Here is an 18,360-nt window from a genome sequence, read left to right as displayed (position 1 = left end):
GACAACGTGGCTGGTGGGTGCGAAGTGCCCAGGAAGACTCTGTCATGGCCCTTGTGTGAGCTGCCATGAGAGAACGCTGTGTTTGCAACACTGCGAGGCCCGCCCTCGTGCCTGAAGTCACCCTGCTCGAGGAGAAAGTCAGCACCTTAGCGTGCTGTGTGGCTCCCGGCACACCCAGCATGAAGCCACGCCTGGAAGTAAGGCCCTGGTTTGCCGTGCAGAAGCGGAGGCGTGCTGCAGTTTCCAGGAGGCGGTGGCCTCTGCGCTGCATACCTTGAACGGCAGCACGGCTTTCTGGACACCTGGGAGGCTAGCCGGGGCGCCCTGTTCCCGGCAGGAACACTGAGTAACCCCAGGCGCACCTGGGTCTGCTACGCACCACCCAGGCCCGTAGCCCCTTAGAGCCCCTCTGTGCACGCCGAGCGTAGGGAAACGCACTGCCCTCTCTTCTGGAGCAGCTTGGTTTCCTCAGCACTCGCACACGTTCACGAACACCGTTCTGCCACATCCCCCATGGCGCGGAGGTCTTACGCGTTGCCCTAATCGGAGCTGCGCTCAGAGTAACCCTCGTCTCCGCATTCCATCCAGGACCCCCTGACTGAAGGCACCGTGCCTCCTAGAGGACGGCGGCTTGGGTTCTTACTGCAATTCAAGTCCTCTTCCTTCTTTGGCACGGCAGGCAGCCCCAGGCCCAGAGGAGCAGCTACGGCCTTCCTTGGTTGAGACAGTTCGCTGGATGCGGGACTCCCTCCTTCGATCAGTTGACTCGGGGAAGGAAACGCAGGGTGACCGGTGTCTCCTGGGACTCGTCAGAAACCACAGGGATGTACGCTGAGTGTGCCCATGAAGCCGGGGGCCTGCTGGAACTAGCCCTGCTTTCCCATTTGGAGGGCGGCATTCATGCCTGCCTTGACGCTCCCTGACATTCCCGGCTCCCGACGGGCCAGTGAGCCCTGGAAGAGTGCTTCGGGGAAAATCATGAGTTTGCTCTCTCTAAACCAGGGGCTTCCGCGGCCGCGGTGGCCGTCCGCACGGCAGGCTCTAGAGCCAAAGGGAACCTCAACGTGAGAACTGGCGTCCAGGTTAGGCCCTGAGTAGCCGCGCAGAAAGGGAGGCATGCAGCTCTTTCCGGGAGTTCTTAGTCGCTTTGCTCTCAAGGCAGTACACGCCCGGGGACTCCTAGGCCCCACGGGCGTGCAGCATTTTCCCGCCAAGGTCCCTGAGTGCCTCCAGACACCTGTGGGCCGGCTGAGCAACGTCGAGGTCCATTGGTTGATTCCCTCGGAGGACCCCCGTGCGTGCCGAGCGCTGGGCAACCACACACTGCGCGTTCCTTGAGGAGCGCTACATCTCCAGAGCCCTCGAACGCCCTTCGGGACAACGTGGCTGGTGGGTGCGAAGTGCCCAGGAAGACTCTGTCATGGCCCTTGTGTGAGCTGCCATGAGAGAACGCTGTGCTTGCAACACTGCGAGGCCCGCCCTCGTGCCTGAAGTCACCCTGCTCGAGGAGAAAGTCAGCACCTTAGCGTGCTGTGTGGCTCCCGGCACACCCAGCATGAAGCCACGCCTGGAAGTAAGGCCCTGGTTTGCCGTGCAGAAGCGGAGGCGTGCTGCAGTTTCCAGGAGGCGGTGGCCTCTGCGCTGCATACCTTGAACGGCAGCACGGCTTTCTGGACACCTGGGAGGCTAGCCGGGGCGCCCTGTTCCCGGCAGGAACACTGAGTAACCCCAGGCGCACCTGGGTCTGCTACGCACCACCCAGGCCCGTAGCCCCTTAGAGCCCCTCTGTGCACGCCGAGCGTAGGGAAACGCACTGCCCTCTCTTCTGGAGCAGCTTGGTTTCCTCAGCACTCGCACACGTTCACGAACACCGTTCTGCCACATCCCCCATGGCGCGGAGGTCTTACGCGTTGCCCTAATCGGAGCTGCGCTCAGAGTAACCCTCGTCTCCGCATTCCATCCAGGACCCCCTGACTGAAGGCACCGTGCCTCCTAGAGGACGGCGGCTTGGGTTCTTACTGCAATTCAAGTCCTGTTCCTTCTTTGGCACGGCAGGCCGCCCCAGGCCCAGAGGAGCAGCTACGGCCTTCCTTGGTTGAGACAGTTCGCTGGATGCGGGACTCCCTCCTTCGATCAGTTGACTCGGGGAAGGAAACGCAGGGTGACCGGTGTCTCCTGGGACTCGTCAGAAACCACAGGGATGTACGCTGAGTGTGCCCATGAACCCGGGGGCCTGCTGGAACTAGCCCTGCTTTCCCATTTGGAGGGCGGCATTCATGCCTGCCTTGACGCTCCCTGACATTCCCGGCTCCCGACGGGCCAGTGAGCCCTGGAAGAGTGCTTCGGGGAAAATCATGAGTTTGCTCTCTCTAAACCAGGGGCTTCCGCGGCCGCGGTGGCCGTCCGCACGGCAGGCTCTAGAGCCAAAGGGAACCTCAACGTGAGAACTGGCGTCCAGGTTAGGCCCTGAGTAGCCGTGCAGAAAGGGAGGCATGCAGCTCTTTCCGGGAGTTCTTAGTCGCTTTGCTCTCAAGGCAGTACACGCCCGGGGACTCCTAGGCCCCACGGGCGTGCAGCATTTTCCCGCCAAGGTCCCTGAGTGCCTCCAGACACCTGTGGGCCGGCTGAGCAACGTCGAGGTCCATTGGTTGATTCCCTCGGAGGACCCCCGTGCGTGCCGAGCGCTGGGCAACCACACACTGCGCGTTCCTTGAGGAGCGCTACATCTCCAGAGCCCTCGAACGCCCTTCGGGACAACGTGGCTGGTGGGTGCGAAGTGCCCAGGAAGACTCTGTCATGGCCCTTGTGTGAGCTGCCATGAGAGAACGCTGTGCTTGCAACACTGCGAGGCCCGCCCTCGTGCCTGAAGTCACCCTGCTCGAGGAGAAAGTCAGCACCTTAGCGTGCTGTGTGGCTCCCGGCACACCCAGCATGAAGCCACGCCTGGAAGTAAGGCCCTGGTTTGCCGTGCAGAAGCGGAGGCGTGCTGCAGTTTCCAGGAGGCGGTGGCCTCTGCGCTGCATACCTTGAACGGCAGCACGGCTTTCTGGACACCTGGGAGGCTAGCCGGGGCGCCCTGTTCCCGGCAGGAACACTGAGTAACCCCAGGCGCACCTGGGTCTGCTACGCACCACCCAGGCCCGTAGCCCCTTAGAGCCCCTCTGTGCACGCCGAGCGTAGGGAAACGCACTGCCCTCTCTTCTGGAGCAGCTTGGTTTCCTCAGCACTCGCACACGTTCACGAACACCGTTCTGCCACATCCCCCATGGCGCGGAGGTCTTACGCGTTGCCCTAATCGGAGCTGCGCTCAGAGTAACCCTCGTCTCCGCATTCCATCCAGGACCCCCTGACTGAAGGCACCGTGCCTCCTAGAGGACGGCGGCTTGGGTTCTTACTGCAATTCAAGTCCTGTTCCTTCTTTGGCACGGCAGGCCGCCCCAGGCCCAGAGGAGCAGCTACGGCCTTCCTTGGTTGAGACAGTTCGCTGGATGCGGGACTCCCTCCTTCGATCAGTTGACTCGGGGAAGGAAACGCAGGGTGACCGGTGTCTCCTGGGACTCGTCAGAAACCACAGGGATGTACGCTGAGTGTGCCCATGAACCCGGGGGCCAGCTGGAACTAGCCCTGCTTTCCCATTTGGAGGGCGGCATTCATGCCTGCCTTGACGCTCCCTGACATTCCTGGCTCCCGACGTGCCAGTGAGCCCTGGAAGAGTGCTTCGGGGAAAATTATGAGTTTGCTCTCTCTAAACCAGGGGCTTCCGCGGCCGCGGTGGCCGTCCGCACGGCAGGCTCTAGAGCCAAAGGGAACCTCAACGTGAGAACTGGCCTCCAGGTTAGGCCCTGAGTAGCCGCGCAGAAAGGGAGGCATGCAGCTCTTTCCGGGAGTTCTTAGTCGTTTTGCTCTCAAGGCAGTACACGCCCGGGGACTCCTAGGCCCCACGGGCGTGCAGCATTTTCCCGCCAAGGTCCCTGAGTGCCTCCAGACACCTGTGGGCCGGCTGAGCAACGTCGAGGTCCATTGGTTGATTCCCTCGGAGGACCCCCGTGCGTGCCGAGCGCTGGGCAACCACACACTGCGCGTTCCTTGAGGAGCGCTACATCTCCAGAGCCCTCGAACGCCCTTCGGGACAACGTGGCTGGTGGGTGCGAAGTGCCCAGGAAGACTCTGTCATGGCCCTTGTGTGAGCTGCCATGAGAGAACGCTGTGTTTGCAACACTGCGAGGCCCGCCCTCGTGCCTGAAGTCACCCTGCTCGAGGAGAAAGTCAGCACCTTAGCGTGCTGTGTGGCTCCCGGCACACCCAGCATGAAGCCACGCCTGGAAGTAAGGCCCTGGTTTGCCGTGCAGAAGCGGAGGCGTGCTGCAGTTTCCAGGAGGCGGTGGCCTCTGCGCTGCATACCTTGAACGGCAGCACGGCTTTCTGGACACCTGGGAGGCTAGCCGGGGCGCCCTGTTCCCGGCAGGAACACTGAGTAACCCCAGGCGCACCTGGGTCTGCTACGCACCATCCAGGCCCGTAGCCCCTTAGAGCCCCTCTGTGCACGCCGAGCGTAGGGAAACGCACTGCCCTCTCTTCTGGAGCAGCTTGGTTTCCTCAGCACTCGCACACGTTCACGAACACCGTTCTGCCACATCCCCCATGGCGCGGAGGTCTTACGCGTTGCCCTAATCGGAGCTGCGCTCAGAGTAACCCTCGTCTCCGCATTCCATCCAGGACCCCCTGACTGAAGGCACCGTGCCTCCTAGAGGACGGCGGCTTGGGTTCTTACTGCAATTCAAGTCCTCTTCCTTCTTTGGCACGGCAGGCCGCCCCAGGCCCAGAGGAGCAGCTACGGCCTTCCTTGGTTGAGACAGTTCGCTGGATGCGGGACTCCCTCCTTCGATCAGTTGACTCGGGGAAGGAAACGCAGGGTGACCGGTGTCTCCTGGGACTCGTCAGAAACCACAGGGATGTACGCTGAGTGTGCCCATGAAGCCGGGGGCCTGCTGGAACTAGCCCTGCTTTCCCATTTGGAGGGCGGCATTCATGCCTGCCTTGACGCTCCCTGACATTCCCGGCTCCCGACGGGCCAGTGAGCCCTGGAAGAGTGCTTCGGGGAAAATTATGAGTTTGCTCTCTCTAAACCAGGGGCTTCCGCGGCCGCGGTGGCCGTCCGCACGGCAGGCTCTAGAGCCAAAGGGAACCTCAACGTGAGAACTGGCCTCCAGGTTAGGCCCTGAGTAGCCGCGCAGAAAGGGAGGCATGCAGCTCTTTCCGGGAGTTCTTAGTCGCTTTGCTCTCAAGGCAGTACACGCCCGGGGACTCCTAGGCCCCACGGGCGTGCAGCATTTTCCCGCCAAGGTCCCTGAGTGCCTCCAGACACCTGTGGGCCGGCTGAGCAACGTCGAGGTCCATTGGTTGATTCCCTCGGAGGACCCCCGTGCGTGCCGAGCGCTGGGCAACCACACACTGCGCGTTCCTTGAGGAGCGCTACATCTCCAGAGCCCTCGAACGCCCTTCGGGACAACGTGGCTGGTGGGTGCGAAGTGCCCAGGAAGACTCTGTCATGGCCCTTGTGTGAGCTGCCATGAGAGAACGCTGTGCTTGCAACACTGCGAGGCCCGCCCTCGTGCCTGAAGTCACCCTGCTCGAGGAGAAAGTCAGCACCTTAGCGTGCTGTGTGGCTCCCGGCACACCCAGCATGAAGCCACGCCTGGAAGTAAGGCCCTGGTTTGCCGTGCAGAAGCGGAGGCGTGCTGCAGTTTCCAGGAGGCGGTGGCCTCTGCGCTGCATACCTTGAACGGCAGCACGGCTTTCTGGACACCTGGGAGGCTAGCCGGGGCGCCCTGTTCCCGGCAGGAACACTGAGTAACCCCAGGCGCACCTGGGTCTGCTACGCACCACCCAGGCCCGTAGCCCCTTAGAGCCCCTCTGTGCACGCCGAGCGTAGGGAAACGCACTGCCCTCTCTTCTGGAGCAGCTTGGTTTCCTCAGCACTCGCACACGTTCACGAACACCGTTCTGCCACATCCCCCATGGCGCGGAGGTCTTACGCGTTGCCCTAATCGGAGCTGCGCTCAGAGTAACCCTCGTCTCCGCATTCCATCCAGGACCCCCTGACTGAAGGCACCGTGCCTCCTAGAGGACGGCGGCTTGGGTTCTTACTGCAATTCAAGTCCTCTTCCTTCTTTGGCACGGCAGGCAGCCCCAGGCCCAGAGGAGCAGCTACGGCCTTCCTTGGTTGAGACAGTTCGCTGGATGCGGGACTCCCTCCTTCGATCAGTTGACTCGGGGAAGGAAACGCAGGGTGACCGGTGTCTCCTGGGACTCGTCAGAAACCACAGGGATGTACGCTGAGTGTGCCCATGAAGCCGGGGGCCTGCTGGAACTAGCCCTGCTTTCCCATTTGGAGGGCGGCATTCATGCCTGCCTTGACGCTCCCTGACATTCCCGGCTCCCGACGGGCCAGTGAGCCCTGGAAGAGTGCTTCGGGGAAAATCATGAGTTTGCTCTCTCTAAACCAGGGGCTTCCGCGGCCGCGGTGGCCGTCCGCACGGCAGGCTCTAGAGCCAAAGGGAACCTCAACGTGAGAACTGGCCTCCAGGTTAGGCCCTGAGTAGCCGCGCAGAAAGGGAGGCATGCAGCTCTTTCCGGGAGTTCTTAGTCGCTTTGCTCTCAAGGCAGTACACGCCCGGGGACTCCTAGGCCCCACGGGCGTGCAGCATTTTCCCGCCAAGGTCCCTGAGTGCCTCCAGACACCTGTGGGCCGGCTGAGCAACGTCGAGGTCCATTGGTTGATTCCCTCGGAGGACCCCCGTGCGTGCCGAGCGCTGGGCAACCACACACTGCGCGTTCCTTGAGGAGCGCTACATCTCCAGAGCCCTCGAACGCCCTTCGGGACAACGTGGCTGGTGGGTGCGAAGTGCCCAGGAAGACTCTGTCATGGCCCTTGTGTGAGCTGCCATGAGAGAACGCTGTGCTTGCAACACTGCGAGGCCCGCCCTCGTGCCTGAAGTCACCCAGCTCGAGGAGAAAGTCAGCACCTTAGCGTGCTGTGTGGCTCCCGGCACACCCAGCATGAAGCCACGCCTGGAAGTAAGGCCCTGGTTTGCCGTGCAGAAGAGGAGGCGTGCTGCAGTTTCCAGGAGGCGGTGGCCTCGGCTCTGCATACCTTGAACGGCAGCACAGCTTTCTGGACACCTGGGAGGCTCGCCGGGGCGCCCTGTTCCCGGCAGGAACACTGAGTAACCCCAGGCGCACCTGGGTCTGCTACGGACCATCCAGGCCCGTAGCCCCTTAGAGCCCCTCTGTGCACGCCGAGCGTAGGGAAACGCACTGCCCTCTCTTCTGGAGCAGCTTGGTTTCCTCAGCACTCGCACACGTTCACGAACACCGTTCTGCCACATCCCCATGGCGCGGAGGTCTTACGCGTTGCCCTAATCGGAGCTGCGCTCAGAGTAACCCTCGTCTCCGTATTCCATCCAGGACCCCCTGACTGAAGGCACCGTGCCTCCTAGAGGACGGCGGCTTGGGTTCTTACTGCAATTCAAGTCCTGTTCCTTCTTTGGCACGGCAGGCCGCCCCAGGCCCAGAGGAGCAGCTACGGCCTTCCTTGGTTGAGACAGTTCGCTGGATGCGGGACTCCCTCCTTCGATCAGTTGACTCGGGGAAGGAAACGCAGGGTGACCGGTGTCTCCTGGGACTCGTCAGAAACCACAGGGATGTACGCTGAGTGTGCCCATGAAGCCGGGGGCCTGCTGGAACTAGCCCTGCTTTCCCATTTGGAGGGCGGCATTCATGCCTGCCTTGACGCTCCCTGACATTCCCGGCTCCCGACGGGCCAGTGAGCCCTGGAAGAGTGCTTCGGGGAAAATCATGAGTTTGCTCTCTCTAAACCAGGGGCTTCCGCGGCCGCGGTGGCCGTCCGCACGGCAGGCTCTAGAGCCAAAGGGAACCTCAACGTGAGAACTGGCCTCCAGGTTAGGCCCTGAGTAGCCGCGCAGAAAGGGAGGCATGCAGCTCTTTCCGGGAGTTCTTAGTCGCTTTGCTCTCAAGGCAGTACACGCCCGGGGACTCCTAGGCCCCACGGGCGTGCAGCATTTTCCCGCCAAGGTCCCTGAGTGCCTCCAGACACCTGTGGGCCGGCTGAGCAACGTCGAGGTCCATTGGTTGATTCCCTCGGAGGACCCCGTGCGTGCCGAGCGCTGGGCAACCACACACTGCGCGTTCCTTGAGGAGCGCTACATCTCCAGAGCCCTCGAACGCCCTTCGGGACAACGTGGCTGGTGGGTGCGAAGTGCCCAGGAAGACTCTGTCATGGCCCTTGTGTGAGCTGCCATGAGAGAACGCTGTGCTTGCAACACTGCGAGGCCCGCCCTCGTGCCTGAAGTCACCCTGCTCGAGGAGAAAGTCAGCACCTTAGCGTGCTGTGTGGCTCCCGGCACACCCAGCATGAAGCCACGCCTGGAAGTAAGGCCCTGGTTTGCCGTGCAGAAGCGGAGGCGTGCTGCAGTTTCCAGGAGGCGGTGGCCTCTGCGCTGCATACCTTGAACGGCAGCACGGCTTTCTGGACACCTGGGAGGCTAGCCGGGGCGCCCTGTTCCCGGCAGGAACACTGAGTAACCCCAGGCGCACCTGGGTCTGCTACGCACCACCCAGGCCCGTAGCCCCTTAGAGCCCCTCTGTGCACGCCGAGCGTAGGGAAACGCACTGCCCTCTCTTCTGGAGCAGCTTGGTTTCCTCAGCACTCGCACACGTTCACGAACACCGTTCTGCCACATCCCCCATGGCGCGGAGGTCTTACGCGTTGCCCTAATCGGAGCTGCGCTCAGAGTAACCCTCGTCTCCGCATTCCATCCAGGACCCCCTGACTGAAGGCACCGTGCCTCCTAGAGGACGGCGGCTTGGGTTCTTACTGCAATTCAAGTCCTCTTCCTTCTTTGGCACGGCAGGCAGCCCCAGGCCCAGAGGAGCAGCTACGGCCTTCCTTGGTTGAGACAGTTCGCTGGATGCGGGACTCCCTCCTTCGATCAGTTGACTCGGGGAAGGAAACGCAGGGTGACCGGTGTCTCCTGGGACTCGTCAGAAACCACAGGGATGTACGCTGAGTGTGCCCATGAAGCCGGGGGCCTGCTGGAACTAGCCCTGCTTTCCCATTTGGAGGGCGGCATTCATGCCTGCCTTGACGCTCCCTGACATTCCCGGCTCCCGACGGGCCAGTGAGCCCTGGAAGAGTGCTTCGGGGAAAATCATGAGTTTGCTCTCTCTAAACCAGGGGCTTCCGCGGCCGCGGTGGCCGTCCGCACGGCAGGCTCTAGAGCCAAAGGGAACCTCAACGTGAGAACTGGCCTCCAGGTTAGGCCCTGAGTAGCCGCGCAGAAAGGGAGGCATGCAGCTCTTTCCGGGAGTTCTTAGTCGCTTTGCTCTCAAGGCAGTACACGCCCGGGGACTCCTAGGCCCCACGGGCGTGCAGCATTTTCCCGCCAAGGTCCCTGAGTGCCTCCAGACACCTGTGGGCCGGCTGAGCAACGTCGAGGTCCATTGGTTGATTCCCTCGGAGGACCCCGTGCGTGCCGAGCGCTGGGCAACCACACACTGCGCGTTCCTTGAGGAGCGCTACATCTCCAGAGCCCTCGAACGCCCTTCGGGACAACGTGGCTGGTGGGTGCGAAGTGCCCAGGAAGACTCTGTCATGGCCCTTGTGTGAGCTGCCATGAGAGAACGCTGTGCTTGCAACACTGCGAGGCCCGCCCTCGTGCCTGAAGTCACCCTGCTCGAGGAGAAAGTCAGCACCTTAGCGTGCTGTGTGGCTCCCGGCACACCCAGCATGAAGCCACGCCTGGAAGTAAGGCCCTGGTTTGCCGTGCAGAAGCGGAGGCGTGCTGCAGTTTCCAGGAGGCGGTGGCCTCTGCGCTGCATACCTTGAACGGCAGCACGGCTTTCTGGACACCAGGGAGGCTAGCCGGGGCGCCCTGTTCCCGGCAGGAACACTGAGTAACCCCAGGCGCACCTGGGTCTGCTACGCACCACCCAGGCCCGTAGCCCCTTAGAGCCCCTCTGTGCACGCCGAGCGTAGGGAAACGCACTGCCCTCTCTTCTGGAGCAGCTTGGTTTCCTCAGCACTCGCACACGTTCACGAACACCGTTCTGCCACATCCCCCATGGCGCGGAGGTCTTACGCGTTGCCCTAATCGGAGCTGCGCTCAGAGTAACCCTCGTCTCCGCATTCCATCCAGGACCCCCTGACTGAAGGCACCGTGCCTCCTAGAGGACGGCGGCTTGGGTTCTTACTGCAATTCAAGTCCTCTTCCTTCTTTGGCACGGCAGGCAGCCCCAGGCCCAGAGGAGCAGCTACGGCCTTCCTTGGTTGAGACAGTTCGCTGGATGCGGGACTCCCTCCTTCGATCAGTTGACTCGGGGAAGGAAACGCAGGGTGACCGGTGTCTCCTGGGACTCGTCAGAAACCACAGGGATGTACGCTGAGTGTGCCCATGAAGCCGGGGGCCTGCTGGAACTAGCCCTGCTTTCCCATTTGGAGGGCGGCATTCATGCCTGCCTTGACGCTCCCTGACATTCCCGGCTCCCGACGGGCCAGTGAGCCCTGGAAGAGTGCTTCGGGGAAAATCATGAGTTTGCTCTCTCTAAACCAGGGGCTTCCGCGGCCGCGGTGGCCGTCCGCACGGCAGGCTCTAGAGCCAAAGGGAACCTCAACGTGAGAACTGGCGTCCAGGTTAGGCCCTGAGTAGCCGCGCAGAAAGGGAGGCATGCAGCTCTTTCCGGGAGTTCTTAGTCGCTTTGCTCTCAAGGCAGTACACGCCCGGGGACTCCTAGGCCCCACGGGCGTGCAGCATTTTCCCGCCAAGGTCCCTGAGTGCCTCCAGACACCTGTGGGCCGGCTGAGCAACGTCGAGGTCCATTGGTTGATTCCCTCGGAGGACCCCCGTGCGTGCCGAGCGCTGGGCAACCACACACTGCGCGTTCCTTGAGGAGCGCTACATCTCCAGAGCCCTCGAACGCCCTTCGGGACAACGTGGCTGGTGGGTGCGAAGTGCCCAGGAAGACTCTGTCATGGCCCTTGTGTGAGCTGCCATGAGAGAACGCTGTGCTTGCAACACTGCGAGGCCCGCCCTCGTGCCTGAAGTCACCCTGCTCGAGGAGAAAGTCAGCACCTTAGCGTGCTGTGTGGCTCCCGGCACACCCAGCATGAAGCCACGCCTGGAAGTAAGGCCCTGGTTTGCCGTGCAGAAGCGGAGGCGTGCTGCAGTTTCCAGGAGGCGGTGGCCTCTGCGCTGCATACCTTGAACGGCAGCACGGCTTTCTGGACACCTGGGAGGCTAGCCGGGGCGCCCTGTTCCCGGCAGGAACACTGAGTAACCCCAGGCGCACCTGGGTCTGCTACGCACCACCCAGGCCCGTAGCCCCTTAGAGCCCCTCTGTGCACGCCGAGCGTAGGGAAACGCACTGCCCTCTCTTCTGGAGCAGCTTGGTTTCCTCAGCACTCGCACACGTTCACGAACACCGTTCTGCCACATCCCCCATGGCGCGGAGGTCTTACGCGTTGCCCTAATCGGAGCTGCGCTCAGAGTAACCCTCGTCTCCGCATTCCATCCAGGACCCCCTGACTGAAGGCACCGTGCCTCCTAGAGGACGGCGGCTTGGGTTCTTACTGCAATTCAAGTCCTGTTCCTTCTTTGGCACGGCAGGCCGCCCCAGGCCCAGAGGAGCAGCTACGGCCTTCCTTGGTTGAGACAGTTCGCTGGATGCGGGACTCCCTCCTTCGATCAGTTGACTCGGGGAAGGAAACGCAGGGTGACCGGTGTCTCCTGGGACTCGTCAGAAACCACAGGGATGTACGCTGAGTGTGCCCATGAACCCGGGGGCCTGCTGGAACTAGCCCTGCTTTCCCATTTGGAGGGCGGCATTCATGCCTGCCTTGACGCTCCCTGACATTCCCGGCTCCCGACGGGCCAGTGAGCCCTGGAAGAGTGCTTCGGGGAAAATCATGAGTTTGCTCTCTCTAAACCAGGGGCTTCCGCGGCCGCGGTGGCCGTCCGCACGGCAGGCTCTAGAGCCAAAGGGAACCTCAACGTGAGAACTGGCCTCCAGGTTAGGCCCTGAGTAGCCGCGCAGAAAGGGAGGCATGCAGCTCTTTCCGGGAGTTCTTAGTCGCTTTGCTCTCAAGGCAGTACACGCCCGGGGACTCCTAGGCCCCACGGGCGTGCAGCATTTTCCCGCCAAGGTCCCTGAGTGCCTCCAGACACCTGTGGGCCGGCTGAGCAACGTCGAGGTCCATTGGTTGATTCCCTCGGAGGACCCCCGTGCGTGCCGAGCGCTGGGCAACCACACACTGCGCGTTCCTTGAGGAGCGCTACATCTCCAGAGCCCTCGAACGCCCTTCGGGACAACGTGGCTGGTGGGTGCGAAGTGCCCAGGAAGACTCTGTCATGGCCCTTGTGTGAGCTGCCATGAGAGAACGCTGTGCTTGCAACACTGCGAGGCCCGCCCTCGTGCCTGAAGTCACCCTGCTCGAGGAGAAAGTCAGCACCTTAGCGTGCTGTGTGGCTCCCGGCACACCCAGCATGAAGCCACGCCTGGAAGTAAGGCCCTGGTTTGCCGTGCAGAAGCGGAGGCGTGCTGCAGTTTCCAGGAGGCGGTGGCCTCTGCGCTGCATACCTTGAACGGCAGCACGGCTTTCTGGACACCTGGGAGGCTAGCCGGGGCGCCCTGTTCCCGGCAGGAACACTGAGTAACCCCAGGCGCACCTGGGTCTGCTACGCACCACCCAGGCCCGTAGCCCCTTAGAGCCCCTCTGTGCACGCCGAGCGTAGGGAAACGCACTGCCCTCTCTTCTGGAGCAGCTTGGTTTCCTCAGCACTCGCACACGTTCACGAACACCGTTCTGCCACATCCCCCATGGCGCGGAGGTCTTACGCGTTGCCCTAATCGGAGCTGCGCTCAGAGTAACCCTCGTCTCCGCATTCCATCCAGGACCCCCTGACTGAAGGCACCGTGCCTCCTAGAGGACGGCGGCTTGGGTTCTTACTGCAATTCAAGTCCTGTTCCTTCTTTGGCACGGCAGGCCGCCCCAGGCCCAGAGGAGCAGCTACGGCCTTCCTTGGTTGAGACAGTTCGCTGGATGCGGGACTCCCTCCTTCGATCAGTTGACTCGGGGAAGGAAACGCAGGGTGACCGGTGTCTCCTGGGACTCGTCAGAAACCACAGGGATGTACGCTGAGTGTGCCCATGAACCCGGGGGCCTGCTGGAACTAGCCCTGCTTTCCCATTTGGAGGGCGGCATTCATGCCTGCCTTGACGCTCCCTGACATTCCCGGCTCCCGACGGGCCAGTGAGCCCTGGAAGAGTGCTTCGGGGAAAATCATGAGTTTGCTCTCTCTAAACCAGGGGCTTCCGCGGCCGCGGTGGCCGTCCGCACGGCAGGCTCTAGAGCCAAAGGGAACCTCAACGTGAGAACTGGCCTCCAGGTTAGGCCCTGAGTAGCCGCGCAGAAAGGGAGGCATGCAGCTCTTTCCGGGAGTTCTTAGTCGCTTTGCTCTCAAGGCAGTACACGCCCGGGGACTCCTAGGCCCCACGGGCGTGCAGCATTTTCCCGCCAAGGTCCCTGAGTGCCTCCAGACACCTGTGGGCCGGCTGAGCAACGTCGAGGTCCATTGGTTGATTCCCTCGGAGGAACCCCGTGCGTGCCGAGCGCTGGGCAACCACACACTGCGCGTTCCTTGAGGAGCGCTACATCTCCAGAGCCCTCGAACGCCCTTCGGGACAACGTGGCTGGTGGGTGCGAAGTGCCCAGGAAGACTCTGTCATGGCCCTTGTGTGAGCTGCCATGAGAGAACGCTGTGTTTGCAACACTGCGAGGCCCGCCCTCGTGCCTGAAGTCACCCTGCTCGAGGAGAAAGTCAGCACCTTAGCGTGCTGTGTGGCTCCCGGCACACCCAGCATGAAGCCACGCCTGGAAGTAAGGCCCTGGTTTGCCGTGCAGAAGCGGAGGCGTGCTGCAGTTTCCAGGAGGCGGTGGCCTCTGCGCTGCATACCTTGAACGGCAGCACGGCTTTCTGGACACCTGGGAGGCTAGCCGGGGCGCCCTGTTCCCGGCAGGAACACTGAGTAACCCCAGGCGCACCTGGGTCTGCTACGCACCATCCAGGCCCGTAGCCCCTTAGAGCCCCTCTGTGCACGCCGAGCGTAGGGAAACGCACTGCCCTCTCTTCTGGAGCAGCTTGGTTTCCTCAGCACTCGCACACGTTCACGAACACCGTTCTGCCACATCCCCCATGGCGCGGAGGTCTTACGCGTTGCCCTAATCGGAGCTGCGCTCAGAGTAACCCTCGTCTCCGCATTCCATCCAGGACCCCCTGACTGAAGGCACCGTGCCTCCTAGAGGACGGCGGCTTGGGTTCTTACTGCAATTCAAGTCCTCTTCCTTCTTTGGCACGGCAGGCCGCCCCAGGCCCAGAGGAGCAGCTACGGCCTTCCTTGGTTGAGACAGTTCGCTGGATGCGGGACTCCCTCCTTCGATCAGTTGACTCGGGGAAGGAAACGCAGGGTGACCGGTGTCTCCTGGGACTCGTCAGAAACCACAGGGATGTACGCTGAGTGTGCCCATGAAGCCGGGGGCCTGCTGGAACTAGCCCTGCTTTCCCATTTGGAGGGCGGCATTCATGCCTGCCTTGACGCTCCCTGACATTCCCGGCTCCCGACGGGCCAGTGAGCCCTGGAAGAGTGCTTCGGGGAAAATTATGAGTTTGCTCTCTCTAAACCAGGGGCTTCCGCGGCCGCGGTGGCCGTCCGCACGGCAGGCTCTAGAGCCAAAGGGAACCTCAACTTGAGAACTGGCCTCCAGGTTAGGCCCTGAGTAGCCGCGCAGAAAGGGAGGCATGCAGCTCTTTCCGGGAGTTCTTAGTCGCTTTGCTCTCAAGGCAGTACACGCCCGGGGACTCCTAGGCCCCACGGGCGTGCAGCATTTTCCCGCCAAGGTCCCTGAGTGCCTCCAGACACCTGTGGGCCGGCTGAGCAACGTCGAGGTCCATTGGTTGATTCCCTCGGAGGACCCCCGTGCGTGCCGAGCGCTGGGCAACCACACACTGCGCGTTCCTTGAGGAGCGCTACATCTCCAGAGCCCTCGAACGCCCTTCGGGACAACGTGGCTGCTGGGTGCGAAGTGCCCAGGAAGACTCTGTCATGGCCCTTGTGTGAGCTGCCATGAGAGAACGCTGTGCTTGCAACACTGCGAGGCCCGCCCTCGTGCCTGAAGTCACCCTGCTCGAGGAGAAAGTCAGCACCTTAGCGTGCTGTGTGGCTCCCGGCACACCCAGCATGAAGCCACGCCTGGAAGTAAGGCCCTGGTTTGCCGTGCAGAAGCGGAGGCGTGCTGCAGTTTCCAGGAGGCGGTGGCCTCTGCGCTGCATACCTTGAACGGCAGCACGGCTTTCTGGACACCTGGGAGGCTAGCCGGGGCGCCCTGTTCCCGGCAGGAACACTGAGTAACCCCAGGCGCACCTGGGTCTGCTACGCACCACCCAGGCCCGTAGCCCCTTAGAGCCCCTCTGTGCACGCCGAGCGTAGGGAAACGCACTGCCCTCTCTTCTGGAGCAGCTTGGTTTCCTCAGCACTCGCACACGTTCACGAACACCGTTCTGCCACATCCCCCATGGCGCGGAGGTCTTACGCGTTGCCCTAATCGGAGCTGCGCTCAGAGTAACCCTCGTCTCCGCATTCCATCCAGGACCCCCTGACTGAAGGCACCGTGCCTCCTAGAGGACGGCGGCTTGGGTTCTTACTGCAATTCAAGTCCTGTTCCTTCTTTGGCACGGCAGGCCGCCCCAGGCCCAGAGGAGCAGCTACGGCCTTCCTTGGTTGAGACAGTTCGCTGGATGCGGGACTCCCTCCTTCGATCAGTTGACTCGGGGAAGGAAACGCAGGGTGACCGGTGTCTCCTGGGACTCGTCAGAAACCACAGGGATGTACGCTGAGTGTGCCCATGAACCCGGGGGCCTGCTGGAACTAGCCCTGCTTTCCCATTTGGAGGGCGGCATTCATGCCTGCCTTGACGCTCCCTGACATTCCCGGCTCCCGACGGGCCAGTGAGCCCTGGAAGAGTGCTTCGGGGAAAATCATGAGTTTGCTCTCTCTAAACCAGGGGCTTCCGCGGCCGCGGTGGCCGTCCGCACGGCAGGCTCTAGAGCCAAAGGGAACCTCAACGTGAGAACTGGCCTCCAGGTTAGGCCCTGAGTAGCCGCGCAGAAAGGGAGGCATGCAGCTCTTTCCGGGAGTTCTTAGTCGCTTTGCTCTCAAGGCAGTACACGCCCGGGGACTCCTAGGCCCCACGGGCGTGCAGCATTTTCCCGCCAAGGTCCCTGAGTGCCTCCAGACACCTGTGGGCCGGCTGAGCAACGTCGAGGTCCATTGGTTGATTCCCTCGGAGGACCCCCGTGCGTGCCGAGCGCTGGGCAACCACACACTGCGCGTTCCTTGAGGAGCGCTACATCTCCAGAGCCCTCGAACGCCCTTCGGGACAACGTGGCTGGTGGGTGCGAAGTGCCCAGGAAGACTCTGTCATGGCCCTTGTGTGAGCTGCCATGAGAGAACGCTGTGCTTGCAACACTGCGAGGCCCGCCCTCGTGCCTGAAGTCACCCTGCTCGAGGAGAAAGTCAGCACCTTAGCGTGCTGTGTGGCTCCCGGCACACCCAGCATGAAGCCACGCCTGGAAGTAAGGCCCTGGTTTGCCGTGCAGAAGCGGAGGCGTGCTGCAGTTTCCAGGAGGCGGTGGCCTCTGCGCTGCATACCTTGAACGGCAGCACGGCTTTCTGGACACCTGGGAGGCTAGCCGGGGCGCCCTGTTCCCGGCAGGAACACTGAGTAACCCCAGGCGCACCTGGGTCTGCTACGCACCACCAAGGCCCGTAGCCCCTTAGAGCCCCTCTGTGCACGCCGAGCGTAGGGAAACGCACTGCCCTCTCTTCTGGAGCAGCTTGGTTTCCTCAGCACTCGCACACGTTCACGAACACCATTCTGCCACATCCCCCATGGCGCGGAGGTCTTACGCGTTGCCCTAATCGGAGCTGCGCTCAGAGTAACCCTCGTCTCCGCATTCCATCCAGGACCCCCTGACTGAAGGCACCGTGCCTCCTAGAGGACGGCGGCTTGGGTTCTTACTGCAATTCAAGTCCTGTTCCTTCTTTGGCACGGCAGGCCGCCCCAGGCCCAGAGGAGCAGCTACGGCCTTCCTTGGTTGAGACAGTTCGCTGGATGCGGGACTCCCTCCTTCGATCAGTTGACTCGGGGAAGGAAACGCAGGGTGACCGGTGTCTCCTGGGACTCGTCAGAAACCACAGGGATGTACGCTGAGTGTGCCCATGAAGCCGGGGGCCTGCTGGAACTAGCCCTGCTTTCCCATTTGGAGGGCGGCATTCATGCCTGCCTTGACGCTCCCTGACATTCCCGGCTCCCGACGGGCCAGTGAGCCCTGGAAGAGTGCTTCGGGGAAAATCATGAGTTTGCTCTCTCTAAACCAGGGGCTTCCGCGGCCGCGGTGGCCGTCCGCACGGCAGGCTCTAGAGCCAAAGGGAACCTCAACGTGAGAACTGGCGTCCAGGTTAGGCCCTGAGTAGCCGCGCAGAAAGGGAGGCATGCAGCTCTTTCCGGGAGTTCTTAGTCGCTTTGCTCTCAAGGCAGTACACGCCCGGGGACTCCTAGGCCCCACGGGCGTGCAGCATTTTCCCGCCAAGGTCCCTGAGTGCCTCCAGACACCTGTGGGCCGGCTGAGCAACGTCGAGGTCCATTGGTTGATTCCCTCGGAGGACCCCCGTGCGTGCCGAGCGCTGGGCAACCACACACTGCGCGTTCCTTGAGGAGCGCTACATCTCCAGAGCCCTCGAACGCCCTTCGGGACAACGTGGCTGGTGGGTGCGAAGTGCCCAGGAAGACTCTGTCATGGCCCTTGTGTGAGCTGCCATGAGAGAACGCTGTGCTTGCAACACTGCGAGGCCCGCCCTCGTGCCTGAAGTCACCCTGCTCGAGGAGAAAGTCAGCACCTTAGCGTGCTGTGTGGCTCCCGGCACACCCAGCATGAAGCCACGCCTGGAAGTAAGGCCCTGGTTTGCCGTGCAGAAGCGGAGGCGTGCTGCAGTTTCCAGGAGGCGGTGGCCTCGGCGCTGCATACCTTGAACGGCAGCACGGCTTTCTGGACACCTGGGAGGCTAGCCGGGGCGCCCTGTTCCCGGCAGGAACACTGAGTAACCCCAGGCGCACCTGGGTCTGCTACGCACCATCCAGGCCCGTAGCCCCTTAGAGCCCCTCTGTGCACGCCGAGCGTAGGGAAACGCACTGCCCTCTCTTCTGGAGCAGCTTGGTTTCCTCAGCAC

The sequence above is a fragment of the Lagenorhynchus albirostris genome, chromosome 12, assembly GCF_949774975.1.
Source record: "Lagenorhynchus albirostris chromosome 12, mLagAlb1.1, whole genome shotgun sequence".
Taxonomy (NCBI): domain Eukaryota; kingdom Metazoa; phylum Chordata; class Mammalia; order Artiodactyla; family Delphinidae; genus Lagenorhynchus; species Lagenorhynchus albirostris.
The sequence above is the reverse complement of the archived record's forward strand: the minus strand, read 5'-3'. Positions refer to the sequence as shown.